Source organism: Drosophila miranda, assembly GCF_003369915.1.
Source record: "Drosophila miranda strain MSH22 chromosome Y unlocalized genomic scaffold, D.miranda_PacBio2.1 Contig_Y2_pilon, whole genome shotgun sequence".
In the NCBI taxonomy this organism is placed as follows: domain Eukaryota; kingdom Metazoa; phylum Arthropoda; class Insecta; order Diptera; family Drosophilidae; genus Drosophila; species Drosophila miranda.
In genome coordinates this window covers 31,338,256-31,360,855 of record NW_022881614.1, presented here as the reverse complement: position 1 = coordinate 31,360,855, position 22,600 = coordinate 31,338,256, and the positions used below count along the sequence as shown (strand labels likewise).

At 45.9% G+C, this 22,600-nt stretch overlaps 1 long non-coding RNA gene and 1 pseudogene across 1 annotated transcript; one reads left to right on the top strand and one right to left on the bottom strand.

Moving 5' to 3' along the window:
* The first annotated feature begins 9,765 nt into the window (after window positions 1-9,765).
* LOC117193938 lies at window positions 9,766-13,155 on the top strand (annotated as a pseudogene).
* A 3,184-nt stretch (window positions 13,156-16,339) lies between these two features.
* On the bottom strand, window positions 16,340-17,033 carry LOC117192215. The gene is made up of 2 exons (XR_004474251.1): window positions 16,925-17,033; window positions 16,340-16,847 (listed from the first exon to the last, which is right to left on the bottom strand). It is a non-coding gene; the product is annotated as an uncharacterized LOC117192215 (long non-coding RNA).
* Window positions 17,034-22,600: the final 5,567 nt, after the last annotated feature.

Genomic DNA, 22,600 nt, shown 5'->3' with positions numbered 1-22,600 from the left:
TCCGATATATTAGGAGTGTGGATACCAAATTTGGTTGCTCTAGCTTTTGTAGTCTCTGAGATCTAGGCGCTAATGTTTTACTCTAAGCAAAGCCGCCTATGCTACGTGTGTGTTAGAGAGAGACAGGGCGAGAAAAAATGAAATTGTTTTCTTGATGCTGGCTATAATAATAACGAGGGGGAACGTTGTGAGTTGCTGCGGACACCGCAACTCTACAGTTATACCCGATAATAAGTCAGTATGGCTCTCCTCCGGCAGACGCCGCTACTATTAAACGACACGACAAAGAGTGCGTGCGAGAGAGACAGAAAATCTTTGTGTGGGCGGAAGGGGGTGGGGCGAAATTTTGAGATACACGTTTTATAGTAAGATCTAACAGGAGTGCGGATACCAAATTTGATTACTCTAGCCTTAATAGTCTCTGAGATTTGTGAATATCCCCAGATTTTCGTCCTTTGCGGGGGCGGAAGGGGTTGTGGCGAAATTTTGAAACAAACTCGTCTCGGTCCGATATGTTAGGAGTGTGGATACCAAATTTGGTTGCTCTAGCTTTTGTAGTCTCTGAGATCTAGGCGCTAATGTTTTACTCTAAGCAAAGCCGCCTATGCTACGTGTGTGTTAGAGAGAGACAGGGCGAGAAAAAATGAAATTGTTTTCTTGATGCTGGCTATAATAATAATACGACCCAATTCAGATTCCGCAGTCTTAAACATATGGTCATTCTCTACAATTCTACGTTTTTGGTTTTCTCATATCTTTTAAATTGTGGATGCCACAGATTTTCGTCCCTTGTGGGGCGGAAGTGGGCGGGGCGAAGTTTTGAAATATTTTTGTAGCAGTGACATATCACAGAAGTCTGGATCCAAAACATCGTTGCTCTAGCTCCTATAGTCTTTGAGCACTATGCGCTGAAGGGGACGGACAGACGGACAGACGGACGGACGGACGGACGGACAGACAGACAGGGCTCAATCGACTCGGCTATTGATGCTGATCAAGCATATATATACTTTATGGGGTCGGAAACGATTCCTTCTGGACGTTACACACATCCACTTTTACCACAAATCTAATATACCCCAATACTCATTTTGAGTATCGGGTATAAAAAAACGAGGGGGAACGTTGTGAGTTGCTGCGGACACCGCAAATCTACGGTTATACCCGATACTAAGTCAGTATGGTTCTCCTGCGGCAGACGCCGCTAATATTTAACGACACGACAAAGAGTGCGTGCGAGAGAGACAGAAAATCAGTCTGAGCATCACGTCATTCGCTGCGTAGCCAGTGCAAATTGATTTGTTGCTTTTGGCTATAAAAATGATCTGATCTGATCCAGATTCAGCAATCTGATAGATATGGTTGTAATCTATGATTCTGCGTTTTTAGTTTTCTCGAATCTGCAATATTGTGCATGCAACAGATTTTCGTCTTTTGTATAGGCGGAAGGGGGGGGGGTGAAACTTTGAGATATACGTTTTATAGTGAGATCTAACAGGAGTGCGGATACCAAAATTGGTTACTCTAGCGTTAATAGTCTCTGAGATTTGTGAATATCCCCAGATTTTCGTCCTTTGCGGGGGCGGAAGGGGTTGTGGCGAAATTTTGAAACAAACTCGGATCGGTCCCATATGTTAGGAGTGTGGATACCAAATTTGGTTGCTCTAGCTTTTGTAGTCTCTGAGATCTAGGCGCTAATGTTTTAATCTAAGCAAAGCCGCCTATTCTACGTGTGTGTTAGAGAGAGACAGGGCGAGAAAAAATGAAATTGTTTTCTTGATGCTGGCTATAATAATAATAAGATCCAACTCAGATTCCGCAGTCTTAAAGATATGGTCATTCTCTACAATTCTACGTTTTTGGTTTTCTCATATCTTTTAAATTGTGGATGCCACAGATTTTCATCCTTTGTGGGGGCGGAAGTGGGCGGGGCGAAGTTTTGAAATATTTTTGTAGCAGTGACATATCACAGAAGTCTGGATCCAAAACATCGTTGCTCTAGCTCTAATAGTCTTTGAGCACTAGGCGCTGAAGGGGACGGACAGACGGACAGACGGACGGACGGACAGACGGACAGACGGACAGACGGACAGACAGACAGACAGACAGACAGACAGGGCTCAATAGACTCGGCTATTGATGCTGATTAAGAATATATATACTTTATGGGGTCGGAAACGATTCCTTCTGGACGTTACACACATCCACTTTTACCACAAATCTAATATACCCCAATACTCATTTTGAGTATCGGGTATAACAAGGGGAAGCTAGAGCGAAGCAGAGACGGGAATAATTCGACCAAGGCTGGCCTAACTAGCTGAAAAAAGAGACAGTTGCCGTTGGGAAGCAGCATGATGTGTATCGCGAGCAGATCAAAAGAAAACGAAAACCAATTTTCGATCAAACTTTTTTTGTAAACGGAAGAACCCTTCGTCTCAGTGCCGCAGTGTCATAGAACTCCAGTGGTTGAACCGAAACCGAAAAGCCAGAGCGAGTTAGCGGAAAGGTAGCGGGATAGGCTCAAATTTTCGTCCAACGCAGAAGGAGAGAGAGTGCGAGTGGACGGGAAAGGAGAAAAGAATAGAAAGAGGAAGTAGAGCAAATGAGTAAAATAATGAATAATGACACGACAAAGAGTGCGTGCGAGAGAGACAGAAAATCAGTCTGAGCGTGACGTCGGGCGCTGCGTAGCCAGTGCAAATTGATTTGTTCCTTTTGGCTATAAAAATTATCTGATCTGATCCAGATTCAGCAATCTGATAGAAATGGTCATTATCTATGATTCTGCGTTTTTAGTTTTCTCGAATGTGCAATATTGTGGATGCAACAGATTTTCATCCTTTGTGGGGGCGGAAGAGGGTGGGGCGAAATTCTGAGATATACGTTTTATAGTGAGATCTAACAAAAGTGCGGATACCAAATTTGGTTACTGTAGCCTTAATAGTCTCTGAGATTTGTGGATGCCCCAGATTTTCGTCCTTTGCGGGGGCGGAAGGGGGTGTTTCGAAATTTGGACAGGAAACGGTCAAGGTCGGATATCACAGGAGTGTGGATATCAAATTTGGTTGCTCTGGCTCTTATAGGTTCTGAGATCCTTGAACTCATATTTTGCAATTGACAAAACCGACCATGAAACCTGTGTGTTAGAGAGAGACAGAGCGAGAAAGAATGAAATTGTTTTCTTGAATCTGGCTATAATAATTATACGATCTGGTTGAGATTTCACACTTTAGAACATATAGTCATCCTCTACGATTCTGCGTTTTTGGTTTTATCGTATCTTTAAAAATGTGGATGCCACAGATTTTCGTCCTTTGTGGGGGCGGAAGTGGGCGGGGCGAAGTTTTGAAATATTTTTGTAGCAGTGACATATCACAGAAGTCTGGATCCAAAACATCGTTGCTCTAGATCTTATAGTCTTTGAGCACTAGGCGCTGAAGGGGAAGGACGGACGGACGGACGGACGGACGGACGGACGGACGGACGGACGGACGGACGGACGGACGGACAGACGGACAGACAGACAGGGCTCAATCGACTCGGCTATTGATGCTGATCAAGAATATATATGATCTCTATGCCCTCTATGCCATCTATGCGCGTACGTTAGATATGGCGCAAGGGTTATGGCCGGTGGAGGTTATGTCGCCGGGCAGGTGGATGCTTCAACGACTCCAAAAGGGAAAAAAAATCTCGGCCCCACACCAAGGTCGACTCCGAAGAGTACTCCCGTCAAGGGTGGGAGTTTGGTGTGGGTGGGGCAGAACTTTGGGAGAGCCGGGTGGCTACCGCTCGGGGCCAGGGCCCTATGGGCGAAACAGAACCAAAACCACGAGGGCTAAGAAAAAAATCTAACTTTTCCCTACAGGGCACTGTAACATACCAGTTTTTCGGACTTTTCCACGGAGACACGAGCGTTGGGTTCTCCTGGCAGAGCTGCGGGACGCACGGGTTTGCAACAAGAACAACACTTGCTGGCGCGGCGAGGCAAATATGCACTTTTCGCCAGGGTAGTTTCTTGCCAGTTTTCTCGGCGCACGGTTATTAATTTTCGCCCGATTTTTGCGGCGCGCCCACCGTGTGGGATTTTCCCCGTTCCGTTTTATTTCTTTTCGGTTTGTCTTTGTGGCACTTATTTGGGTTACTTTTCTTTTCTTTTGGGCTTACACGTGGTCGATTTAGGTATATATTTGCTACCGACGCGGAGATAGCCACCGGCTGCACAGATTCAAATTTTCGAAAGAGAACGTTCTGGTGCTTTTGCACTGCTTAAATAAGAGCTTACCGATCTTAAAGCTCGGCTTCGAAAGCTCCGTTGCGATGCGCTGCACAGCACTTACGGCAGCTCAGCTCAGCTGTTCCCTACCTCGAGCTTGCTTGCACCCACCCCAACTATACTATGCCCTGCAGCGATAATTGGCCCAAGGTTATTGCATGCGATATCCGAGCACCATAGCGATAACCTATTTTGAATCGGTATTGTCCAACCGCAACCGTTACACGTTGAAGTATTTCAAGCCGAACTAGATAGTAGAATCAACCTCAACACGGAAATAAAAAGTCCCGATGATATAGAAGATGCAATCTCGATATTTATGAGAAACGTAATATTGGCTGCATCTTCTGCTGCGCCTGTAAACCAATGTTCACCAAGCTAACGACGACAAGATATTCTTCCCCCAAGTGCCGTAGCACTCCTGCGCCTGAAAAGAAGAGTAAGAAGAGAGTATGCGAGAACGGGTGATACTCGAGTTCATAAAATCTACTTGAGACTATCAAACCGTTTGCAAAAGGTTCTTGCAAAAGTCAAGCAGACGAGCATTGATAACATTTTAGAAAAAGCTGGCCCCGATGCATCTTTCAACTATACTCTCTGGAAGCTTACAAGCCGATTTAAAAGAGTAGTCATGCCTAAATCGCCAATTAAAAATCCAGCAGGCGGTTGGTGCTACTCCAGTCAGCAAAAGGCTGATATCTTCGCAGACAGTTTAGAGCAAAGATTTAAGCCATTTAATCTTACGTCTGCTGTTACACGAAGGGCCGTCGAGCTACAATTGGAAATGCCATTTCAAATGTCCTTGCCAGCAAGCCCAGTCACATTTCAAGAGGTGGTGCAGCAAATTAAGAAGCTGAAGGCCAAAAAATCCCCTGGTGAGGACCTGCTGAGTAGCTTTCTAATGGACAGAAGTTTTAGAGTTGTTATAAATGGAGCAAAATCATCGAAGCGCCCAATCTGTGCAGGCGTCCCACAAGGCAGCGTTCTTGAACCAACGTTATATACCCTATATACAGCCGATATGCCTTCCTCAAGGGTAATAACTGGGTTGGACGAGGACGATGTGTTGATAGCAACCTACGCGGATGACACTGCAGTGCTGACCAGAAGTCCAAGCATAAATCTAGCTACGGAAGCTCTGCAACAATATGTGAGCAGCTTTGAGGTCTGGGCTCAGAAATGGAACATAGGCATCAATAGCAGCAAATGTGCTAATGTTACTTTTGCTACGAGAACACTTTCTTGCGGAGGCATTAATATGCTGGTCTCCACACTTACGCACAAGAGCTCGTACAAATACCTGGGTGTTGTACTCGACAGGTCACTAAATTTCAAAACCCATACTACCATGGTTCGACAGTCTGTGATGGCGAAAGCGGGAAAGATGGCGTGGCTACTTGCACAAAGAAATAAGCTATCGCTGTACAGCAAAGTCACGATATACAAGTCCATCCTCAGCCCCATATGGAAATACGCACTTCAAGTTTACGGCATCGCGTCAAAAACCAACTTAAATAAAATTAGAGTTGCTCAGTCAAAAATTCTACGACGAATATGCAATGCTCCATGGTACATACGAAACAGCGACATCGAGAGGGACCTAAAGGTTCCCAAAGTGGGCGATGTTATACAATTACATGCAGCAAGGTACTTGCAACGACTTGGTGGTCACCCTAATGCGCTAGCCAGACGTCTAATTAACCCGCCAAGGAAAAGAAGACTCAAAAGGAGTCATCCACTGGATCTCCCTACTAGATCCATCCTATAACATCTCATTAACTTTTTGTAAATATTGTAAATAATGTATGTATATATGTAATATATATATATGTAACATTAAGTTTATGTATGTATCTCCTGTGATCAATTGTTTTTCCCCTTAAATGTAAAACTAGATTAAGTTGCCACGAAAGGTAGCAGTAAACTTGTTTACAATAAAATAAAAATTTTCCACATGAAAAAAAAAAAAAAAAAAAGAAAGCTAAGCTTTTAACACGCCATCTACTGGGTGCGCTTCGTCACCTTGGGCTGCTCATATTATTTTGTTTGGCTGACGTTTTAATCGGCCTCTTCCTCCCACTGTCATTTTGACAAATCGAAAAGAAACGAGGGGGAACGTTGTGAGTTGCTGCGTACACCGCAACTCTACAGTTATACCCGATACTAAGTCAGTATGGCTCTCCTGCGGCAGACGCCGCTAATATTGAACCACACGACAAAGAGTGCGTGCGAGAGAGACAGAAAATCAGTCTGAGCGTGACGTCGGGCGCTGCGTGGCCACTGCAAATTGATTTCTTGCTTTTGGCTACAAAAATGATCCGATCTGATCCAGATTCAGCAATCTGATAGATATAGTCATTATCTATGATTCTGCGTTTTTAGTTTTCTCGAATGTGCAATATTGTGGATGCAACAGATTTTCATCCTTTGTGGGGGCGGAAGGGGGTGGGGCGAAATTCTGAGATATACGTTTTATAGTGAGATCTAACAGAAGTGCGGATACCAAATTTGGTTACTGTAGCCTTAATAGTATCTGAGATTTGTGGATACCCCAGATTTTCGTCCTTTGCGGGGGCGGAAGGGGGTGTGGCGAAATTTGGACAGGAAACGGTCAAGGTCGGATATCACAGGAGTGTGGATATCAAATTTGGTTGCTCTGGCTCTTATAGGTTCTGAGATCCTTGAACTCATATTTTGCAATTGACAAAACCGACCATGAAACCTGTGTGTTAGAGAGAGACAGAGCGAGAAAGAATGAAATTGTTTTCTTGACTCTGGCTATAATAATTATACGATCTGGTTGAGATTTCACACTTTAGAACATATAGTCATCCTCTACGATTCTGCGTTTTTGGTTTTATCGTATCTTTAAAAATGTGGATGCCACAGATTTTCGTCCTTTGTGGGGGCGGAAGTGGGCGGGGCAAAGTTTTGAAATATTTTTGTAGCAGTGACATATCACAGATGTCTGAATCCAAAACATCGTTGCTCTAGCTCTTATAGTCTTTGAGCACTAGGCGCTGAAGGGGACGGACGGACGGACGGACGGACAGACGGACAGACAGACAGGGCTCAATCGACTCGGCTATTGATGCTGATCAAGAATATATATACTTTATGGGGTCGGAAACGATTCCTTCTGGACGTTACACACATCCACTTTTACCACAAATCTAATATACCCCAATACTCATTTTGAGTATCGGGTATAAAAGGGAAGAACGGGGGGATGTGGCCTTGATTTCCGGGAGAAGCAGCTCTCTCTCTCCTCGTAGTATCCGAACAGTACGGACGTACTTATCCAGCTCAAAAAAAAAAAATTAATAAAAGTTAAAAATCAAATAAAAGTTCTTGGGAGATCAGCACGATCCGCCGGCCTTTCGAAAGCAAGACCCCATCCACCCAGACGAGAAACCAATCCCCGATCCACTGTGCAGAGGATGGTGCGAATTTTCTGACGATCGCCCCAAAGCGGGCCACCGTAGAGTTGGGAAGCTCCACCCAACGCCCTCCGCCAACGCGGTCCACCGTAGAGTTGGGAAGCTCCACCTAAAGCCCCAACGCCATCCACCACAGCGAGCCCTTCAGCAGTTCCCGAGCTTCAGCGCCGACAGAGAGCGGCCCCTCAGCCGTTTCCGAGCTTTAGCGCCGGCAGCAGCGAGCTCTTCGCCGCCCCAACGCGAGCCGTCGCGACCGAGAGTGGGCCATCCAGCCACCGGGCCAAGAGCCTTAAACAAAAAGTGCCAAGTGATCTTCCTTGCTAATGACAAGAAATAACCAGACTCGTCCAAGGAAAAAGAGACCCTGACCCGAATTTTTTTTGTCACCGTGCTTCGCCTTAACCTAAAACCTAAATAAACCCCAACGGAACGGGCAGAACTCGTATGAACCTCTTGTGGCCCATTGTGCGTTTATTCCCAAAGAACTTATGTGCGCTTGTTAGGCCGTTGACCCCTTTGTGCCCGTGAAACGAAACCAGCTGCTTGGAGCTTTTTCCGTGCGCCCACACCTTGGTCTACGTATCAAGACCTACCCCAACGAATCTGAATAAACGAATAAATATTGAATAAAGTATAATATATAGAAGTTAAAGATGGAATAATTTGATTTATGAACTATATATGCTCAAAAAAAAAAGGCCCTAAACAAAAAGAAAAAGAAAAGAAGATCAAGATAATCTGGTGTTAGCCGTGGTCATGCGTGTCCATGTGTGTGTGCTCTCTCTCTAAAACTTACAGGTATTCCCCTCGCCGAAAGATCTTTTGGACGTGGCCGGAACATGAAAGTACGTAAGTGAACGAACTCCCAGTTAACGTTTATAAACTTTTAACATAGAGAGACAAAAAAAAAAAAACCCATACATGAGCCCGGTCGCCCGTATTCTTTGATTTTTCCCTAAATTATGTTGGAGCTTTTTTTTGTTGTAAGGAGGCCTTAAGCCCACGAAAAGCTCAAGAGCTTTGGAAGCTTTAAGCTTTAGCGCAGATCAGCGGCAGCAGGTGCTTCACACCTATGCGACGGTGATTAGTTACCCTTACTTTTGCATAAATACGAAAATAACGAAAATGAAGAAATCTTAAATTACAAAAGTTCCTAGTTAAATATTCATGAAATTATTCCCAGTACCCTACCATCTGTTTTTAAGATCATATATTTTATTCCTATTATTTAAAATTATTATTCCTATAGTTTTTATTCTCTTATTGCCCTAGTTTATACTCAACCCATAACTATATATCATTTTCTTTCTACCGATGTATTTAGCTTTAGGCACTATCGTTAAAAATAAATATTGTTAATAATTTGGAAATGATTTGTTAGAAGATTTTTGTTTAGGAGCCATGCAGGGATCGATGAGGGAGAGTGAGGTATGACCCCCGGCGAGAAAAGGGATCATCCATAAGCCATATTTTCTTCGGAATTAGGATGATCAAGGTTGGGAGGGCCATGGCTGTTGCATCCAACACCAGCACAGCTACCCGTCGGTTCGGATATGCATGGCGGAAGCCCACTTCCCTTTCCCCTTAATTCCTTTGTCCCTTCTAATTCCCCCAGCCTCCTCATCCTCCTTCCCCAACCCCCTAACACTAGTCATACGGTCATACGCAGGGTATTGCACGCGAACAAAAATAATAAGATAAGGCATCGACGCGAGCACGTATAGGAAAGGACCAGTATAGGAACCCCCCCATACTACCGATCATACAGCCGGAGCCAGCGCGTGCACCAGTCCTGCCCGATACACCCCCGACCAGCTCGAGTGGCACCGCCACACACAACAATCGTTGTATGTGATATGCTACATTTATCTTATTTTGGCGCCCATAGAACTTAATAGAACCCATTTCCCACAAGTTGGCAGGCCGCAACAATTATTTGTTGGATTTTTTGTTGCGGTTTTCCTTTTAGTTTTTTCTAGAAACGCCGAAAAAATCAACAATAAACAAAAATAAATTTCAGTTAACAATCGAGTGCAACGGAAAGCCATGGCCCTGTATTGCTGGGGCGACGCCTCACACGGTCAATTGGGACTCGGTGGCATCGAGAATGACCAGGTGAGTCTTGTGCACAAGCACACAAGGAATGGAATACATTTGGATACCCCACTAACAAACTGTCGGGCTTGATTTTCTTGTTTTGTTCGTCTGCAGATCCTTGTACCTATTCAGATAGAGTTTAAGCCCGATTCGCCGGTGCAACAGATTGCCTGCGGACATCGCCACACGCTCTTCCTCACTGCCAACGGGCAGGTGATTGCGGCCTGCGGAAATAGCGATCACCACCAGCTTTTCCACGAGTTGCCCACCAAAAGGCCACGTATGTCGCCGTTTAGTATGTAAATTTCATTAATCGTGTTTTGTAATCTCTTTCAACTAAACTCAAAATGCGTACCGGGCATAAGACCTGGGATACATGTAGTAGGCTGTGGAATCGAACAAAAGCATAGACAAAATTGAGGAATGGAAAATAATTTGGAAAATATTCATTCAGTCCCCAGGCCTCGAGTGGGGAGCATCCAAAATTTAAGTTTTTATTTTCGGAAAAAAAAATCAGAAATTCTGTGTTAAAAAAAAAAAAATTGTTTGTTCCTAGTTAACAATTTTTTTGTTACTTTTTGGACTTTTGTTATCTTCTGTCCGTTCCGCATGGACATCAATTCTTGAGCCTTTGGTATTAGCTACATCTACAGACTCACACGAAGTTTGGAATGCGTATGGTGAAGGTATGGGCGATACCTGAACCAATGACCCAAACCTCCAGATCAAAAATATACAGAGACACGTCAATATTACTCTTGGGTGATAAGCAGTAGTCCACTTTCATAGATGATCATTTACACAATATAATAGTGAACATTTCTGGCGGCTTCAAATAAAGAAAGGCGATCGTGATGGTGCCGGGATATCCGAGCAAATACTCCCCAGTTCGGATTCCCAGTGGCTTGCATCAATATTAATAATCACTATATGACACTGATGCGTTCCTTGTTTGTTGGCTTTTGTAGAGGATGGTGATCCTTCAGACGAAGGAAAGACATCGTGATGGTACCTGGAATATCCGATCAGTTATGCCCTCAGTTCGGATATACAGTGGCTCGCATCAATATCAAATAAACATTATGCGGCGTGATCATGATCGAATAAATTAATACATGACTCGAAGAACCGGCATCAAATGACTACCCATTCAACCGTTCGCTTCTTCTCGCTCTTTTTCAGTTCCGATACCTGAGCTGCAGGCCTATGTTGTCATCCAGATTGCCTGTGGCAGCCGCCATTCCATGGCCCTCACCGAATGGGGCCAGATCCTGAGCTGGGGCGACAACGATTGCGGACAGGTGGGCCATTCCACCGATAACGATGTCATTGAGCTGCCAAAGATCTTGCGCTTTCTAGTGTTCAAAACGGTGGTGCAGATTGCGTGCGGCAACAATCACAGTCTGGCACTCACGAGCTGTAAGTAGCCTCTACCTCTCTGAAGCATTCCCACCCTATAGTGTACCCCCCTCCTTTTAGGTGTTGAACTCTACTCCTGGGGCTTCAACATCTATGGCCAGCTGGGCGTCCAGTCGCCCAAAGATCTGCCGCACTCCAATGACCCTCTGCAGCTGACGACCATCTTGGGCATCCCACTGGCCACCATCGCATGTGGGGGCAACCATTCTCACCTCATCTCCAAGTCCAGTGCAGTGTTCGGCTGGGGCAAGAACACTTGCGGCCAGCTGGGGCTCAATGACGAGCAGAATCGTACGTATCCCTCGCAACTGAAGACAATGCGCACGCTGGGCGTGAGATTCGTGACCTGCGGTGACGAGTATTCCGTGTTCCTCACCAACGAGGGAGGCGTCTTCACCTTCGGTGCTGGAAACTACGGCCAGCTGGGGCATGGCGTCAGCTACAACGAGATGATACCCCGCATGGTCATAGAACTGATGGGCAGCACCATCACCCAGGTGGTCTGCGGCAATCGGCACACGCTCGCGCTGGTTCCCTCCGGCGGTCGAGTGTATAGCTTTGGTTTGGGCGCCTCCGGGCAACGCGAAACACTATAAGTCAGACGCTGCCCAAGGTGGTCATCGGTCCCTGGGTCTCGCCCAGTGGCTCCGCATTGATGGAGTCCAGCGAAGGGGCCGATGAATCGGTGGTCATTCGGATAATCTTCTCCGGCGGAGATCAGTCGATTGTGACGACCACTCTCTACGTGGAAAAGGTGCCGCCCGAGAATTTGCGCAGCTACAAGTGGGACAAAGACTCGAGAGACTTCTGCTGCAAAAACGAAACTAATGCTATTTTCTTTCTCTTTGTTGCAGCCCCAAGTCCCAGATCCTTTTGCTGACGGCAGAGGCCACACAGCAGTGCGCGCATATCAAGCAGAGCGACCTGGATATTCTGCAGTGCATGGAGGTGATCTTCAAGGGTCAGGCGTGCCTGAACGGCTCGTTTCTGCTCTCGAACGACGAGCATTTTGGCTGCTCTGCACACAATTATGGACTGGATCTGAAGGCCGCCGAGGTGGCATTCGATCATCTACGAAGTGTGGAGAACGAGAGCATCAAGCAGGTGGTGCGTACATCTTCCATGACAGCCTTGAATCCCCAATCACCAGTCCCTCCACCCCACCCATCTTTGATCCCTCTGTGATCCGATCCGATCCTCAAATGTAGATCTGGGATAATGTAACAAAAGAATTGATTACTTCGCTGGTGGCCTTCCCAGCCGATAAGGAGAGCCTGCGCGTGTACCTGCTGCTGCCGCTGTACCATGAGTTCATGAACTCCAAGCACTACAAGACGCTGCCGGCGCCCCTGGCCAGTGCCATACTGAAACTGACGAAGAATCCGAGCAAGGTGCTACACAAATGGCTGGCCCAAACGCCAGTGGACTACTTCGAGCGCCTGGTTAACATATTTCTGCACGTGGTGATTCACATCATCAGCTTCAAAATGGGTCTGATGGCCATCAGTCCAACGTTGGAGAGTTCCCAAAGGGTGAGGATTTGGATTTGATTCCATTACCGACCACCACCACTAACGCCATCATCCCTTTTAGCTGATGCCATACAATGCTGATTTGGATGTCATATCCGCCGAAAAAATCGGCAGGGTGACACGGTGGACGGCGGGCTTGGCCGCCTGGCGCTCGTGGAGCTGGCGAAAGTTGGGCACTGGACGGCTGTGGAACTCGCGCTGCTTGCGCTCCGCCTCGAGGCACTTGCGCAGCTGCTGCTTCTTCTTGCCCTCGTAGATGTCCTTGAAGCGGTAGACCCGGGGGGTGTGGCAGCCGGCCTTGGCCACCTCCTTCTCCTTGAAGGCCTGTGGCATGGGCTGATCCACACTGGCGTTGCCCCAATCGAATTTTATTTTCACATCAGACATTTTTACTTTTTTCACAACGATTTTACGGATGTGTGTGTGTTATATATGTATATATATATTTTAGCCTAGACCTTGCTCTCGGGTCCATCGGCCACTTGCTTGAACGCCAGGCGTATGCGGGACAGGTAGTGGGAGCAAATGTGTCCGTAGTTCTTGTTGTACCACTCAGGTGTTTTACCCCTGAAAGTAGGCAATTATTATTTGGGTATTTTCCAATGGAAAATATCTTAGCAAAGTTCCAAAGTAGCGTTTTTCTCCGATTTTTTTTTTCAATGATGTAAAAACTTACTTCGAAGTTCTTTCCATACATTCGTCGAAGACGGACGTGTCGCGCATTGAAGTTTCTAAATAATCGCAAAGAGCATTCTGTGTGCTTATCTCGCACGAGAATCTATTTTTAGACACTGCGTAGCGGTGTCGGTAACACGAGAACAACAAAGAACAGTAAGCGAAGTAAGCTGTCGTACAGCGGGCAAGCTTTTGCCCGCGCCCTGCGCGCAGCCGCAAACGAAGGGCAACAAAAGCTCAACTTTTCTTAGTAGCAAGAATTCTTGATGCTAGGCAATCACAAATTTGTAACAAGCAAATTTCGTGAAGTGCCAAAAAATGGACGTAGACTCACCTGATCATTCCCAGCTTAGTGATAAGCTTTCAGCGACTGATAAGATGAGGAAAATAGCTGGTGCACCTGCAGAATTCCGTGCCAGCTTGGCTAAAGACCTATATAAGGCAATTGGAACGCCTAACTACAATAGTAGCTTGATCGCAACGACTACAAGCACTATTACCACGAGCACACTATCTTTTTCAACAGGGAAATGTCCAGCGAATTACTCAATGGCAAATACCGTAACTGGCAGCATATGTTCAGTACCGAGCACCTCGAGAGCTGAGGCGTCTACTTCAAGCTTAGCCAAAAAAGTATCCCAAGGAAAAGATTGTACCTTTCAGATTCCGATGGTCTCTATTAGTAAAAAGCAAACAAGAGCTGATAAAGTCTCAAAAACAATTCAAAAAAATACACACCCAGCTATTCCAAAAAATCACCCATTCAAGGGCCGCCAAAATTTTACACCTGTTACTACCCCTTCAGTAGCACTTCTAAATAATCGCTATGCAGCGCTATCTGAAGAAGCTGAATCTGTCATGGAACTGGACGAAGAAGAGCAACATGGGCTAGTAGCAAACGGAGCTAGCAATGAGCAGCAGCCAAGCATAGTGCCTAAGCCTCCAGCTATTTGCGTGCCGCAAGTGAATAAAATGGACAAACTCGAAGACGCCCTCAATTCTGTAATTCCAGCTGATGAGTATGACATTCGCACATCCAGATTTGGAGTTTCGCGTATATATGCAAAAAATTCCCAAGCTTTTCGAATAGTTATTGATATGCTGACGAAGCAAAACTGTGAATTCTGGCACCATCAGTTGAGAAAGGATACGCCGTACAGATTGATTATTCGAGATATCCATCCAAATGTACCAAAACACTTAATTGAGCACACGTTCACCGACAAGGGTTTCACAGTCATGAACATCTACTGCCCCAGGAAGCCAAACTGGCGTAATATTGAAATAAATGAAGAGGATGATCATGAAATAAATAACTTAAAAACAAGACAGAGTATGTTCTACGTGAACCTAAAGAAAACACCAAATATTGCAGAGGCACTTAAGATTACTCAAATTGGAAGGCACAGAGTAACAGTAATTAAGGCAAAGCACAGTAAAGAATTGGTGCAGTGCTTTAGATGCCAAGATTTTGGACATACGCGAAACTACTGCCTTAAAAAGCCAGTCTGTGGAAAATGCTCTGGCGACCACTATACTGGATCAAAATCGTGCGAACTAAGTCTTAGTAACAAATCCATTTGTGCAAACTGCGGCGAAGATCACCTATCTAGCTATAAAAGTTGTTCAGTCCGAATTGAACTGAGCAAGAAGCTTAAGCCGACAGCCAGACTACCAGAAGATGGAATGCCTGCCAGTAGCAAAAATAAAAATCACCCAGTCGGATCGCAAGTCATCTCAAATGCCAATGTGAGGAGTGGGTTCTCCTATGCAGACATAACAAGACCGCGTGCAGAGAAAAATATTAACGTGAACACATTACATGACAGCTCCCGGTTGTTTAATGGTGCTGAAGATCAACATTTTAGTAGTAAATTCAAAATATTAGAAAAAGCTATAAACGACCTTAATAGTAGAATGGATCAAATGTTCAAACTAATACATGATACGATGGAGGCAAACAAAGCCTTCCGCGACCTGGTACAGAAGCTTATTTCAAAATGAACAAGCTTCAATTAAAGATCGGATTATGGAATGCACGAGGGCTAGTCAAGAACATTGAAGAACTTAGACTTTTCCTTAATGCTAATAAAATCGATGTAATGTTGATAACAGAGACACATATGCGCCCTGGTCTGAGAGCATTCGTACCAGGATACGACCAATATTACGCTGATCATCCCAGTGGAACATCGAAAAGTGGCTCTGCTCTGTTCATACGATCGTCCATTGCCCATACTCAGAACGAACCTACGTCCAGGATAAACATACAAGTTGCCAGCGTGAGTGTGCCGACTAATGTCGGATGCATCAAGATCTCCTCAATATACCTGCCACCCAACCAACCTTGGAGTACAACTGATTTTGAGCAACTTTTTCTTAGCCTGGGGAACAGATTCATCGCAGGCGGTGACTTTAACGCAAAGCACACATGGTGGGGTAACGTCAGATCATGCTGTCGAGGGAAGCGATTGCAAGAGGCCATCGTCAGTAGCACATGCGAAATCCTTGCCACTGGCGAGGCAACTTTCTTATCATACAACACTCGCCTTACACCTTCTGCTCTCGACTTTTTCATTGTCAACGGGATTGCGCAAAACAAGCTGTCAGTCGAAATTAAATATGAACTCCCCTCGGATCACCTGCCAATTGTAGCATCAGTGCATCATTCTCCACAAATCAAAACTATGAAGCAACAAATTCTCCCTCGAAGCTCTTGCGTTTGTAACATTTCCACGATATATTTCTATCCGTGAGTAGGGGATGGATTGGAGGGGATGTCGAGGTCACGGCCGGGGGGATTCTTTGGTTCCGTGCTCATTCGGTAACTTGGGGGGGTTCGTTTGACCGCGTCTCGACTCCTACTACATAAACTTTAAATTTTTTAGAATCCCGTGACTCTACCGGGAGCGAGCTCCGAAAACAACACTATGCCTATTCCGAGCATAACGGACATTACATGGCACAATCATAGGGCGTACCCGAAAAGTACTAGGGGCTTTCGTCGGCGTGTTCCAAACTCTCGCGGGCGTGAGGTCTTGCGATGGAAGTCGACCCACACGATTCTATACCCACCCTTCCATGATTTCCAGTGGTGCGAAGGTTCTGGAAATCCCTAAAATTCTTACCCTACCCCATTACGTCACCCTGTCCCTTGGAAATTATAAGTCTACTCCATGTTCCCTATGCCCTCTATGCGCGTACGTTAGATATGGCGCAGGGGTTATGGCCGGTGGAGGTTATGTCGCCGGGCAGGTGGATGCTTCAACGACTCCAAAAGGGAAAAAAAATCTCGGCCCCACACCAAGGTCGACTCCGAAGAGTACTCCCGTCAAGGGTGGGAGTTTGGTGTGGGTGGGGCAGAACTTTGGGAGAGCCGGGTGGCTACCGCTCGGGGCCAGGGCCCTATGGGCGAAACAGAACCAAAACCACGAGGGCTAAGAAAAAAATCTAACTTTTCCCTACAGGGCACTGTAACATACCAGTTTTTCGGACTTTTCCACGGAGACACGAGCGTTGGGTTCTCCTGGCAGAGCTGCGGGACGCACGGGTTTGCAACAAGAACAACACTTGCTGGCGCGGCGAGGCAAATATGCACTTTTCGCCAGGGTAGTTTCTTGCCAGTTTTCTCGGCGCACGGTTATTAATTTTCGCCCGATTTTTGCGGCGCGCCCACCGTGTGGGATTTTCCCCGTTCCGTTTTATTTCTTTTCGGTTTGTCTTTGTGGCACTTATTTGGGTTACTTTTCTTTTCTTTTGGGCTTACACGTGGTCGATTTAGGTATATATTTGCTACCGACGCGGAGATAGCCACCGGCTGCACAGATTCAAATTTTCGAAAGAGAACGTTCTGGTGCTTTTGCACTGCTTAAATAAGAGCTTACCGATCTTAAAGCTCGGCTTCGAAAGCTCCGTTGCGATGCGCTGCACAGCACTTCCGGCAGCTCAGCTCAGCTGTTCCCTACCTCGAGCTTGCTTGCACCCACCCCAACTATACTATGCCCTGCAGCGATAATTGGCCCAAGGTTATTGCATGCGATATCCGAGCACCATAGCGATAACCTATTTTGAATCGGTATTGTCCAACCGCAACCGTTACACCACCCGATAATATGCCACCGTTAGACGGAATATTAGCGGGAATCAGGATCGAATGTCTTTCGCATGAAAGGTTCCTATTTCTCGGCCCTGCAGATTTTCCAGGAGGTAGAAACAATTACCCAGTTTTTTCCGCACGCGACATTTCAGAAATTTAGGAGCCAATTTGGCATTAAAATTATGCGTGAATTTGCTCAAGGAAAAATTTCGGTGAAATACTTCCTGACCTGCCCGAAATTTAAGCCGGTACTAACCGCCAATCAATTGAGATTGGCACTTAACACACTTTTACTTTATAAACGCACAATATTTCTTTCTTTTTGCTGTATTCAGCTGTTAAGATCTTTTCCCGGTTTTTATTCCTCTTTTTTTATACCCGATACTCAAAATGAGTATTGGGGTATATTAGATTTGTGGTAAAAGTGGATGTGTGTAACGTCCAGAAGGAATCGTTTCCGACCCCATAAAGTATATATATTCTTGATCAGCATCAAGCCGAGTCGATTGAGCCCTGTCTGTCTGTCGACTGTCCGTCGTCCGTCCGTCCGTCGTCCGTCCGTCGTCCGTCCGTCCCCTTCAGCGCCTAGTGCTCAAAGACTATAAGAGCTAGAGCAACGATGTCTTGGATCCAGACTTCTGTGATATGTCACTGCTACAAAAATATTTCAAAACTTCGCCCCGCCCACTTCCGCCCCCACAAAGGACGAAAATCTGTGGCATCCACATTTTTAAAGATACGATAAAACCAAAAACGCAGAATCGGTGAGAATGACCATATCTTCTACAGTGCAAAATCTGAACCAGATCGTATAATGATTATAGCCAGAATCAAGAAAACAATTTCATTCTTTCTCGCTCTGTCTCTCTCTAACACACAGGTTTCATGGTCGGTTTTGTCAATTGCAAAATATGAGTTCAAGGATCTCAGAACCTATAAGAGCCAGAGCAACCAAATTTGGTATCCACACTCCTGTGATATCGGACCTTGACCGTTTCGTGTCCAAATTTCGCCACACCGCCTTCCGCCCCCGCAAAGGACGAAAATCTGGGGCATCCACAAATCTCGGAGACTATTAAGGCTAGAGTAACCAAATTTGGTATCCGCACTTCTGTCAGATCTCACTATAAAACGTATATCTCAGACCTTCGCCCCACCCCCTCCGCCCCCACAAAAGACGAAAATCTGTTGCATCCACAATATTGCACATTCGAAAAAACTAAAAACGCAGAATCATAGATAATGACCTACCTATCTATCAGATTGCTGAATCTGGATCAGATCGGATCATTTTTGTAACCAAAAGCAAGAAATCAATTTTCAGTGGTTACGCAGCGCCCGACGTCACGCTCAGACTGATTTTCTGTCTCTCTCGCACACACTCTTTGTCGTGTGGTTCAATATTAGCGGCGTCTGCCGCAGGAGAGCCATACTGACTTAGTATCGGGTATAACTGTAGAGTTGCGGTGTCCGCAGCAACTCACAACGTTCCAACTCGTTTTTTATACGTTACTCTTTCAAACCACTTCAAATCCCCCTACCAAAATCACACTTTGGGGAAGAAGGACCAAAAGGGTGATTCCCACTTAGAGCGATTTTTAACCATGGTGCTACTGTTTGATATCTTTGGCATGGAATTTGCCGATCAGACGTCCTTGCAGATCCTCTAGCTCGTAATAGGCTTGACCCAACTGTCGCCTTACCCGGGACTTCACAAAAACGGGAGCCAACTTGGCATTAAATCCTTTCACGAAATTACTTTGCTGGAAATTTCAACGGTAAGCCTCCTGTCCCACTCTGAATGATACCTCCTTACTTCGAAGGTTATACGTCTTTTCATTTCGTTCGTGCTGAGCCCTCATTGCCTCCTTTGCCGTGCCACGCATCAGGTCAAATGAGTCGTCCCTAGAAAAATGCACCCAACGATCTTCTAACATCTCTAGCTGCCTCAACAACTGATACGTGGTACCATTCGTGATCATCTGTTGCCCAAACGCCAACTGGTATGGACTCGCCTTTACGGCACTGTGCACAGCCGATCTTAACGCACAGGCAACACTGCTGAGCTGCTCATCCCAGTTACCTTGGTCAGTATTTATGTAGGCTTTGATTGCTGCCAAGATAGATCTGTTAACTCGCTCGGACGCGTTAGCCTGCGGAGCGTAAACGGCGGTGTAAGCGTGCTCTATGCCATACTTCTGAAGCAAGGAGTTGAATGCATGGGACTTAAATTGGACGCCGTTGTCCGAGACTAGCTTTTCCGGCACTCCAAAGCAGTGAAATAATTGTTCCTCAATGTATGGTACGATGGCGTCGGCGGTAAATTTTCTTACGGGTTTACGACTTACGACTTCTAGGATACGGTCCCAGAAAATCTACGTAGAGCTTCTGGAAGAACCGTTCTGTTTCCCCCGTTTTTACTAGTGGCGGTCTTAAAGGTCTATTTGGATGCTTTATGAACTCTTTGACATCTTTTAACAACGTCGGCCAATAATAGTAGCGCCGAACCTTTTCGAGCGTTTTATTTATGCCTCCGTGTGCAGATAGGGCGTGCTCGTGGGCCATTTTCAGGACCGAATCTATGAGCCCCTTGGGAATCCAAATTTTCCAACAGAGTTCATCCGCTACCCTTTCGCCTGTTGCGCGCTCGGTGCGACGATATATATGCCTGCCTACCACCTTTACATCTGGCATCTGAGCCTGACTACTCGCTACTTTAGCCCTAAGGGAAACGTAATCCGTCGAACTAAAGTGCTCCGACTCCAAATCGATCTTTTCTTCTGGTTCGATCTCTGACAAATCTGGGGAAAAGACCCGAGACAAGGCGTCTGGAACGATGTTTCGAGACCCTTTTCGGTGGCTAATATTAAAGGAATACCCCTGAAGCTTCAAAGCCCATCTGGCCAGTCTGCTACTCAGATCTGATTGGGACATCAGCCACTTCAAGGAGGCATGGTCGGTTATCACCGTAAATTGATGTCCCTCTACATAAGCGCGAAATTTCTTGATGCTCAGAATGGCAGCTAAGCATTCCTTTTCCGTCACCGAGTAAGCACGTTGGCACTTATTCAATTTTCGTGACATAAACGCAATTGGTACTTCATCGCCCTCTTCGTTTATCTGCATCAGTACCCCTCCTACTCCTGAGTGACTAGCGTCGCAGTGGATAAAGAAAGGCTTTTCAAAATTCGGTGTGTGTAAGACGGGAGCTTCACACATTGAGTTCTTCAGAGCTGTGAATGCAGCTTCTGCTTCTTCGGACCAAATTAACTGGCGTTTCTGCTTCAGGGCGTCCGTCAGAGGCGCCGCAATAACCGCAAAATTCTTTATAAATTTGTGGTACCATCCCGTCATACCCAAGAATCGACGCAACTGTTTCACCGACTTCGGAGCAGGATATTCCTTAATGGCCTCTATTTTGTCCAAGTCCATGCCTATAATACCGTGACCCACTACATGCCCCAGATAGCGGACCTCAGGCACACAGAACTTGCTCTTCTGTATATTAATTGTAAGCCCCGCTGCAGACAGCTTCTCTGCTAATACTTTTAACACACTCAGATGCCTTTCAAAGGTGTCTGACACTATAAGCAGGTCATCCAAGTATATAAACACTTCGTATCGAAGATTGGCTGGAATAATGCGGTCCATAAGTTTGGACATAGTAGACGGCGCATTGGTAAGCCCAAACGGCATAACTTTAAACTGGTAAAGCGGCCGTCCAGGCACTGTGAATGCTGTTTTATCCCTAGAACCTTCTTCTAGCGGTATTTGCCAGTAGGCATCTTTCAGGTCGAGGCTAGTTATGTATTCTGCCTTTGGTAACCGGCTTAAGATCCCATCTATGAGCGGCATGGGATACGCGTCCTTCCGAGTCACCTCGTTCACCTTGCGGCTGTCTATACAAAGACGAACCTTCTCCGGCTTAAGGACGAGTACTACCGGACAAGACCACGCACTGTTGGATTCTTCGATGACCCCTAGCGCTAACATGCGATCCAACTCCTCATACATTAATTTCTCGATAGCTGGGGACACTGCATAGTGTCGTTGTTTTGTGGGCTTTGCCTCCCCTACATCTATTACATGGGACAACAACGTGGTTTTTCCTAAACCATTATCCGCGAAAGACGGAAGACACTGAATGGTTCTATTCAGTTGTTCTCGTTGCACCTCCGATAAAGGACGTTGGTTTTCTGGCTTCCACACCTCATCGCAATGGTTCACCGTGTCATTAGCACTTCCTTGTGGATACAAATCGGCTGGCAATAAGCCAAATTCGGTCCAAAAGTTAATGCCCAGATACAGAGGCTGCGTTAGGGTTGGAACGATGTATAGGGTAACCGACCTGGTAACACCTTTATAGCCCACTTCCGCTTTAAGCTTCCCCACCACTCTCTGAGACTGCCCACCCGCTGTCCGAACTGTGGATGTCATGGGCTTAAATTGAAATTGGCTTTCAAGCAGCTCGCTGGCCAAATCTCCACCAATGCAACTAATAGATGCCCCTGTATCCATTAATCCAACAAGCTTTCTGTCTAATAATGTGACCTCTGCATATGGCCTGAGATCTTCTGATATTATTGACGATACCAGAGCTTTTTTCTCTAACCTTAGATTTCTGACAAATTCTTCCCGACGTACTTTAGCTCGTGCCTTCCGTTTAGACTCCCTATCCTCTTTTTCTTCCTGTGTTATTTTCTTATTAACTATGGTTAAATTATTGTTTACTATTGGGATTGGGAATTGCGTAGCAGCTTCTATCACTACTCGGTGTTCGTCGCTTTGGACGCTGATGGTCTGCGTGCACTTTTCAAGGGTGCACGCACTTGGGTGTTTTTTGTTGCTTGGCATTTTTGGCACGACGGCTTGTAAGTGTCAGGCTGGCCACACCCATAGCAAAAAACTACTCTCTCTGCTACGCAATCCTGGTAGCGATGACCATTACCACGGCAGTTCCAACAGACTAAGTTGAACGCTGCTATCTCCCCATCACTTTCGTCTGACTCCTCTTGTCCTGGGCTTTCTACCGCGTGAACCAACCGTCTTGCTGCTGGTCGTG